Source organism: Anguilla anguilla, chromosome 10, assembly GCF_013347855.1.
Source record: "Anguilla anguilla isolate fAngAng1 chromosome 10, fAngAng1.pri, whole genome shotgun sequence".
NCBI classification, from domain to species: domain Eukaryota; kingdom Metazoa; phylum Chordata; class Actinopteri; order Anguilliformes; family Anguillidae; genus Anguilla; species Anguilla anguilla.
This window is the reverse complement of record NC_049210.1, coordinates 39,579,075-39,587,838: the sequence shown is the minus strand read 5'-3', so window position 1 is coordinate 39,587,838 and position 8,764 is coordinate 39,579,075. Positions and strand designations below refer to the sequence as shown.

Genomic DNA, 8,764 nt, shown 5'->3' with positions numbered 1-8,764 from the left:
CAGTACTTTTGTCGAGCTCCTGTAAATGGAAAGATGGATAGCACTCAGCCAAGCGAAAGCATTGCTTCATATTTAACCTCGATGCTCTTGTCATTAATGGTTTGTCTAACTTGGGCTTTAAAAGACAAGGCACTGCGCCATTGATGTAAAATTAAAAATCAAGTATACCATGCTTTTCAGCACAGAAGATTCATTATCTGCGGCTAATGTATTGGCATAGAGCAGAATAACATCCTATCAAGAGAGGTGGCTTTTTTAAACTTGTGCTGTTTTATTGCTGCTGGCAATTTGTACCACTCAGCACAGGAGTGCAAACTGAATCAAGATTAATTTACATGCTGAAGAACACTTAGCGGGGGAAGCACGGGCTAGCAAACGCATTGTCTCGATTGCCGAACTGGGGAAGAAGCTCCCGAGTGAGAAGACGCATCGTAATTCAGGGGCATCAAATGTGATTGCTTAAGCTAGTTAAAAGGCCAAAAAAATGGCAAGTGCTGTTCCATTTAAACCGAGCTTTGCTCGGACTACGGGGCCGGGCATTTTCATAAATGTGTGCAAATGAGGAAGTTCCATTTGGAAAATGGATAATGGTAGAAATGTCCACAATGATAAATCGAAAAGGAACGAAGCAGAGCGCAAGTATTAATGTTATTAAATGATGTCTCTGAGGCAAAGGGACAAGCCGTTTTTACGATACCAGCGAACGATGCTCGTCCATGCTAATATGCCCATTCCACATTTACGGAAATGCACCCAATGACTCAAAAGTAAGGTTACATCCTTGAAAGCTTCACTTTAATAACATCCATAATAAAATATGGTAAACTACTTCAACATAATATTCTGTTGGACAATCCATAATACCATTGAAGTATGCAAGAATGTTCATGTAGGTAAAAAAAAAAAAAAAAAACTTTTTACACGCATTAAGCAAAGCAAAAACTACTCTTAAAAAATCTGGAGAATCAATCAGGAAGTCAGTGACTATAAAAGGTAAATGTATTTCTTTTTTTGTATTGTAAATACAGCTGATATGAGTGTCAAAGCTGGGGACAGGGAATGTGTATTGGCGCAGGCAGTGATGCAAACTTCTCCCATTTTGGCTCTAATGGTCTATAGCATTTCCCTTCTGCCCAGAGGGGATTCTGATGTGAATAATTCAGTCCAGGAAAAGACATCACTATCTAAAGCCTCAGACATCCACAAACAGTGTTCCTGGAAAACAGACTGAGGGGTGATTGTTTGTGTGATTTGGGTACTGAGGGGTGTGTGTTTGTGTGATTTGGGTAGTGAGGGACTTGGGAGAGGATGTCAAACTGGAAATCAGGGAAGACTGGAGAAAGGCTCATGTCTCATGGTTTTTGGAAGCCTGTCTGTCTTTGAGAATATGTCAAATAAACAAGTTTTCAAATAACTTTATGGGTCTGTTGGGGACACCCGACCCCAACCCCCTCCCCCCCACACTGGGTGTTCCTTCTGTCTGCACATGCCTCAAACATGACAGACAGCTTACTCCACTGTTTATTCTCCTGATCCTACATCAGTGTGTCTGTGTGTGTCTGTGTGTGTCGTGCATGTACAAAGAATTTGTATTTTCTATTTATTGATTTAAAAACTTTCAAAACTGTAATACAGATATTTGCAATGACTTCATGCATATGCATGTTTAGAATTGTATAAATGTAAAAGTATGCATGCTGAAATATCCTTTTTTATTTCACCGGACCAAAACATTTGATAAAATATTGCGAAGGTGACATCAGCATCAGAAAATACACAAAAAAATACTGTCCAAGGTACAGTGAAAACATCCTCTTTGCTTCTGCTCGTGTTTTAGATTGAGCAGGTGAAGGCGAGAAAAAGGCGATCAACAACAGACAGCGACTGACATGCTACGCGCTCAATGATCGCCGTTTGAGGCCGATTGATCCCCCATTACTCGTCTCTCCCCTCCCCCCACACCCCTTTCTGATAACACTATCGATCCCCGCGCAGTCGATCGGTTTCCATTTTCTGATTCGGGGCAGGCCAATTAAGAAGGTGAGTAATTGTGATTACGCTCCTACAGGATCAATTGCATTTGATGGGAGGGCAAAAAAAAAAAAAAGCCTTGTGTGGGAAAAGCAACAAAGAAAGAAAATGATGGTCGATATTTGCATGGCAAAATCATGGGCACAGATGAATTACAGCCGATGCATATCTGGCACCATTAAACCCTGTGCCTCTCGTCAGTAGGGAGCAGGTGGATGCTTCCCTTCTCACTACAAGCCCCCTAAGATGGGATAATTGAATGGGCACACGCTTTGAGAAGATTTCCTCAAACACACTCACTGCACTCATACTAAGAACACAATGACACATAACACATAAGAACAGAATGACAAATAAGAACATAACAACACATAACATAGAAGAACACAACGACACATAAGAACGCGATAACACAAGAACACAATGACACATGAGAACAGAATGACACATAATAACACAATAACACATAACGCACAAAAAACACAATAACACATAAGATCTTAGCCATTCATTTCAGCTGAATTTGCCCTTTGCCATGCAGATGTTGACATGAAAGAAGATTATGTGAATCGTACGCTGTTGTGATCATTAGACCAGAGACACACTAATCAAGGCGGTTCCACAAAAATTTTTCAATAGCTTAGTCAATTTTGTGACTTTTGTGGAAATCGTTATTAATAAGGCTGCTTATTTTTACAGGCATGAAGTCATTTCTTGCTGATGGCTTCGCATTTAGTCAAATGATCACACATGTTAGAAAGGTCAGATAACTCTACGTAAAGGGAAATATTCATCTCAGAGCTGAAAGCGAATCCTCAATTTCAGTGTCTGTATGTGATTTATGCCATGAGCAAAATTAATGAAGAGTCGGTTGACCTAATGATGAAAACTCCTGGAGATTTCCAGAAGAAAATATTACACATAGGCATACAAAGCAAAATAATACACTCTTATGTTGGTGAAGAATCTCAGGGTTTTTTCCTTATACCAAAGCATAGGTGGACAACTACATATCACACAATCACAAACGTGTGCATATCATTGTAGAAAACTAAGTGTGCATCTAATTACTAAAGGAAGAAAATCTATTGTACATTTACTGATTGAAACTAATTAGTGTAGTTCTGTTTATATGAGTTTATGCAGGCATCATCTGAGTAATAGCACAGCCTGACAGATTTTCAGCATATAATAACATGGCTGTGTACTCCACAAACACGCAACACATGCTTGTAACATAACTAGATAGTGGAATGTTGATTAACCTGGTAGGTAAGTCATACACCACAATTTAAACTATCACAATTAACTTAAAACATTACTTGGTTAATTTGTTCCTATTCAGTAAACTAAATTTTGAAGTTTGTTTCAAACAATTATGAAACATGCTTTTTGAAAGAAAACAATCAACAGGCAGAACACAACTAATTAAAATAATGTATTTCTGAGTAATCAAAGACTTTAATCAGAGCTGCAGTGCATTATACCCAAGAAGAAACAAAGAAAATACCCTCTGCTGAACAGAGTAGAGATTCATCACAAGCTATAAATCAGAAACCCATAAAAACAAAACACGGTATTTTCCTTAATTAAACTCCAATCAAGCTTTAATTGAAATCAATTCAGCCGGCGTATGGAAAACAAACATCCTAACCTTTGTAAATTGACAAAACGAGTTAACAGCATGCTATTGAATGACTCGGGCTTGGAGGCTGTGGATTAAGCAGACAGCGTAAATATGCAGAGTCGGGTACAAAGCAATGCCTTCAGCTGTCTTCGCACTGCTTCCTGGCCCCTCCATTAGCGTCCGCGCACTCAGAGCCGAAAACGGCAGAATCCGAGCCTTCAGAACCCAATTTGCAGCGACGCATTAGCCTGAAAAGAGTAACACCCCCTTGTGAACAGAAGAAAATGCAAAATGCCGTGTTAATCTATCAATGATGCTCGTCTAACGTTCTGTACTTTAATGCCCGGTGTCATTGGGCTGACATTGTCCAGATCGTTAAAAATAATCTACCTTTAATGTCAGAGGCAAATCTATTTATGTTGATGTTATTCATAGCCTGGCATTCTATATTATTGATCCACGCGGTTTGTCTAATAGGGAAATAATAAACAATTACTAGGCAACGTGGAGGAATGTAATCGTTTTTCTCATAAACATTACAACCACAGCAGACCTCCCAAAACATAAAGGTGATAATCTGCATTAAATCAATGGGATATGATAGTATTCGCATATTTATCATTGGGCCTACATCGACCAAACTACTGACACAGAAATTTCCCTTTCTTTGATTCAGAGGGACAATGCCCTTTTATCATGTAGTCTGGTGGATGCATGGGAAAAAAGCCATTTTATTCCAAACATACGAATAGCCACATTACAATTAAATCATTTCAGATTGGCAAAAAGTTGGCATACTCATGCTTGCAAATAATGGGTAGCGTTCATAGTCATAAATTTAAAAATAACAAAGTTGGATTTTGTATATTCAGCGAAAGTATGTCATTTGCATTTGTATCTCTTGTTTCAATCTTAAAAGCATACATTTCTGATCATTCTCACATAAGTACAACATTTCAAAATGGTGAAACCATCTCAAGCGACAGTATATTTGCCTCTTACAATATCTGAGAGTTAGCCACTGGAGCACAATCACTGAAGTCAATGCCCGTAGAAACAACGATTGGCCTACTGGTTCCAGGCAATCTGAGAAGATATAGAAAGAAAAAAACAGATGTTGCAACAAATACGCCAGAGATTGGAAGACCAGACAGAATGGAATCATGTTTTATTTACATGTACAAAATCAAGTGAGGAACAAATTATTTATCACTGTGTGTGTTACCTGAATATACAGTTAAAATGTTTTATCTGTATTTGTGTTGGTGAAGGAGGACCTGCAAACAGAAATCCCGAACAACAGTCACTGTATAGTGGTTTGATTTATGGTTTAATTCATAGTCTTTGCTATTGTCTTTTATAAGTGTCTGTAGCACCACCTTCTCAGTAGAACAGTATCTGCATTCCAAACCCCATGCACACCCCCAGAAAGAAAAAAAAAAGAGAAACTACTACAACTAGCCCACAGCACAGCATCTCTGTGACCAAGCATGAAACATTTTTTTTTTTTTAACTTCAGAAAGCAGGGCAAAGATTCTCCAGAACAGATCTTCAATCTCATTCTCGGGAATGAAAAAATAAAAAAATAAATAACGATAGCATGTCATCTCTTTACGTTGAGTTGATGCTCTGTTTTGTGAGGTGGGGGGTGTGGGTGGGGAGAGGAAAGGCGGGGGGGGGGGGGGGGGGGGGATGTCAGGGACCCTTGGTGTCTGAACTAACGAGAAAAGAGCGTCCGTCATGCACCCTAGCCCAGCTCTGTTCCCTCTCCGCGGGGCTTCGCTGTGATTCGCCATAACATCAGCGACCGCTGCAGACCGTCTCTGATGGAAACAGCACGCTCCCCTTTGTCACGGGCTCTGAGTGAAATGAATTGAGGACGTTGTTATCTGATTTGGTCCCACACTGTAGCGTGGGTGCGAGGCTCTTTGTGTGGAGGGTTAAGAAGCCGTAGCACGTAGTCACAGCAGCCACCGAGAAATTGTACTGCTGGCAGGGGAGAGGGACAGAGAGGGTCCATTTCAGGCCAGAACTGAGGTTAAGTATTCAAAGTCAGCCCCAGAGAAACCACTGCATGGCTCTTGTCTTAAGCTATGAAGAAAAAATATTTCTTCTAAAGCATGTCGAACCTTGCTACAGTTAGGATGTCAACAATAAGATGGCCGGAGCATCACACTCTAACCTGACCAAGAACATCACGTTCCAGGCCAGATTGCAGCAGCACCAGGTTGAATGGGTCTCCCCCATTAGCTTGCATGTTCCCCTGCTGTTGCTTCAGAATGAAAAATTAAAATGGACAGCCCACACCTGCATGTGTGTGGTTCTCGGCTCTTGAAATCGATATGCAGGATGCGCCGAAGTGAACTGAATTAATATCAGCAATTTCCAACAGGCAAAACAGAAAAATATAAATAACTGATGGATGTGTGCAGTTAAAGGATCCTGAGGAATTAGGCACACACACAGCCAGCCATTTTAAAGGGAGAAAAGGGTAAGATTGTGCAATGTAGGAAATGAGGAAAATGTCCAGTTTGTCACAAAATAGAACTTATAACAGCATGAGTTTGTGCCCTGTTTAGATGGGGAAATACATTCATAAACCTTTTTCTTTTTCTTCCTTCTCTCTCTCAAATGTGGAGGAATTTACTTACGGGGAGCACATATAGTGGAAAGCTTTCAGGTGATTGTACCTGTCATAGCAGACAGATCATGTTCAGTTCTGCATACTCTAGTCCTCTCGGTCACCCTGTTCTCACCCGTTCATGTCACTATGTCGCTATGATGTCAGTGTGGTCAGAATTCAGTCTGCCAATGTAAAGGGGATTAGACCAGGTTGATAATGCAACTGACAGATAAACTTTAAAGATGACAGTTTCACGTTAAAGCTGACAATTAGAGAACTTTCACCAAGCGGAGTTGGATGTTTTATGGTCTGGAGACCAGTATGTAAATACCGTTATAAAATCATTAACTGGGGAAAACAACCTGGCCTCATGTTGACATGGGACACAGACACACATGCACACACACACGCACACACACACACACACACACACACACACACAGAGTGTACACACACACACACACACAGTGTACACACACACACACATACACACACAGACACACACACACACACACACACAAAAGCCCCAGTGTATGGCTCTGCCATACATTCCATTATCAGGGATGACTAATGCCTTCAGCTTGGCTCCCCCAAATAAAATCAGCCCATGCTGCCAACGGGAGTACAATTTCATGAGCTACCTTTTAAAGGGACACATATCTTGAGAAGAAAAAGGCAAAACATTTCCACTTCCAGAAGACTCCACCCATAGAAAAAAGCTACCTCTTAGCTGAAAGGGCCTTTTACATTTGACTAGCCCTGAAGTAATTACCAAATGGCAGACTAAAGTGGAAATGAAAACACAGATTAAATTGATTGTACAACAAAACTATTTCCCTCTGCCAAAATATTGTGCATTAGTGTTTGTGCTCTTTTTCTTCTGCACTTTAAAATGCGAAATGGAACATTGAGTGCTTCTTTCCAGGTGGGCCAATAGAACCAACGAACCAACCCATGTGTTCATATACTATCCTACGTAATGCTAAAAGTTTTTTTTTTCTTTTGTGGAAGCTGCCTCTTTATGACGTCAATTTTTTTCCCCCCACCAAACTAACAATGCATTTGAAACAAAGAAAACCTTAAATGTATATGGCAATGTACCGATAATAATAGTCACAGAAACACACATGGACATGCCACATTAACATGGACACATTGACCTACTCAAGCCTATACTCAACGCCACTGATATTTTCCATTAGAGTACCTTTAATTTGAGGGCCAGCCCAATGTGCGAATGGAGAAGCAGAGTACATAAAGCACCAAGCTATTCAATGCATCATTTATTTGATTCTCCCGATTTCAGAAAATAAATAAAATAAATAGGCCCGACTGTGCCGCCCCTCTGACATGTTGTGACAGGTTTGTATAAATATTCAGACAATTACCACAGACGCCGCCTAATTTCCAGTGGAAACACGCGTGACTCCCGGAGCCGCTCGCTCTTCAGACACGTATTTTATCACACTTTATTACGGTACGCAAATAAGCGTGGAATGAGAGTGCACATAACTGTCTGCTTAACACTTACTGAAACATTTATAAGAGCTGTTACCGTACTCCGAACAGACAGGCGGCGGGAATCGGGAGAGGACAGGGAGGGAGAGACGTCCACGTTCTCAACGCCACCAAGAAAACAAGCGAAGAGTGTAAAATGACAAATGCACTCAGCGCTTAGCTGCTAATTGACCGTATTATCAGCTCCGCACAGAATGCAAAGCAGCGTCACACATGGTTGTTACGCTGAGATAGCCAGTTACGGCTGTTAATCCGTTCCAGTGGAGTCGGGAGCTGCGAGGAGTCGAGGATGGCGGTGGTAGGAAAGACTATTGCAAAGAACCGCAACAGAAAGAACAAAGAACCAGCAGAGAGTGGAAAACCAATTCAACACCTCTGAGCACGTGCTGTGAGAACGTAACTAATTAATTTAAACATAAATAATAAACATGACAACAAATTAATGATTCTGAAACATCAAACAAATTAATTACATTTATTGTATTGTACATGTATTGAATCAGGGTGCAACGCATTCAATACAAATAAGTTCCCAATAAGCAATCCAAATGAAATAATTATAATGAATGATATTAACTAAAAAAGCAAGTTTTTTTTGTAAATATGGGGAGCAACTTTTTCTATGGTTCATGTACAGCTCTACACAGAATTGTGCTTATTGGCTCCAGTCTTCCTAGTGGGCCAGTTCCAGGCAGTTTAAGTCACATTCAAACATGAGAATCCATCCCTATTTCTTGGCCTCCTTAACCTCTGAGTTGCTGCCTTGACATAAATCAAATGCCCCCTTTCCCGAAAGGGTCAGTGGTAGGAGAGGCCTGAGGCATGGATCTGCACCTGAAAGTCAGTGACAGAAAGTCGTTTGCGTTTAACCGATTAGCCGTCCCACGGATGAGGGAGAGCTTGGCGGAACCATTAGATTGGAGTCTCACGTACAGTACCCTCAGGAGGAAAAGTCCAGTTAGAGC

General features: G+C 40.7%; 1 long non-coding RNA gene across 1 annotated transcript; it reads right to left on the bottom strand.

Moving 5' to 3' along the window:
- Positions 1-3,513: 3,513 nt before the first annotated feature.
- On the bottom strand, positions 3,514-7,984 carry LOC118237130. Its single transcript, XR_004767125.1, has 3 exons — positions 7,813-7,984; positions 4,661-4,744; positions 3,514-3,906 (listed from the first exon to the last, which is right to left on the bottom strand). It is a non-coding gene; the product is annotated as an uncharacterized LOC118237130 (long non-coding RNA).
- Between the last annotated feature and the right edge of the window lie 780 nt (positions 7,985-8,764).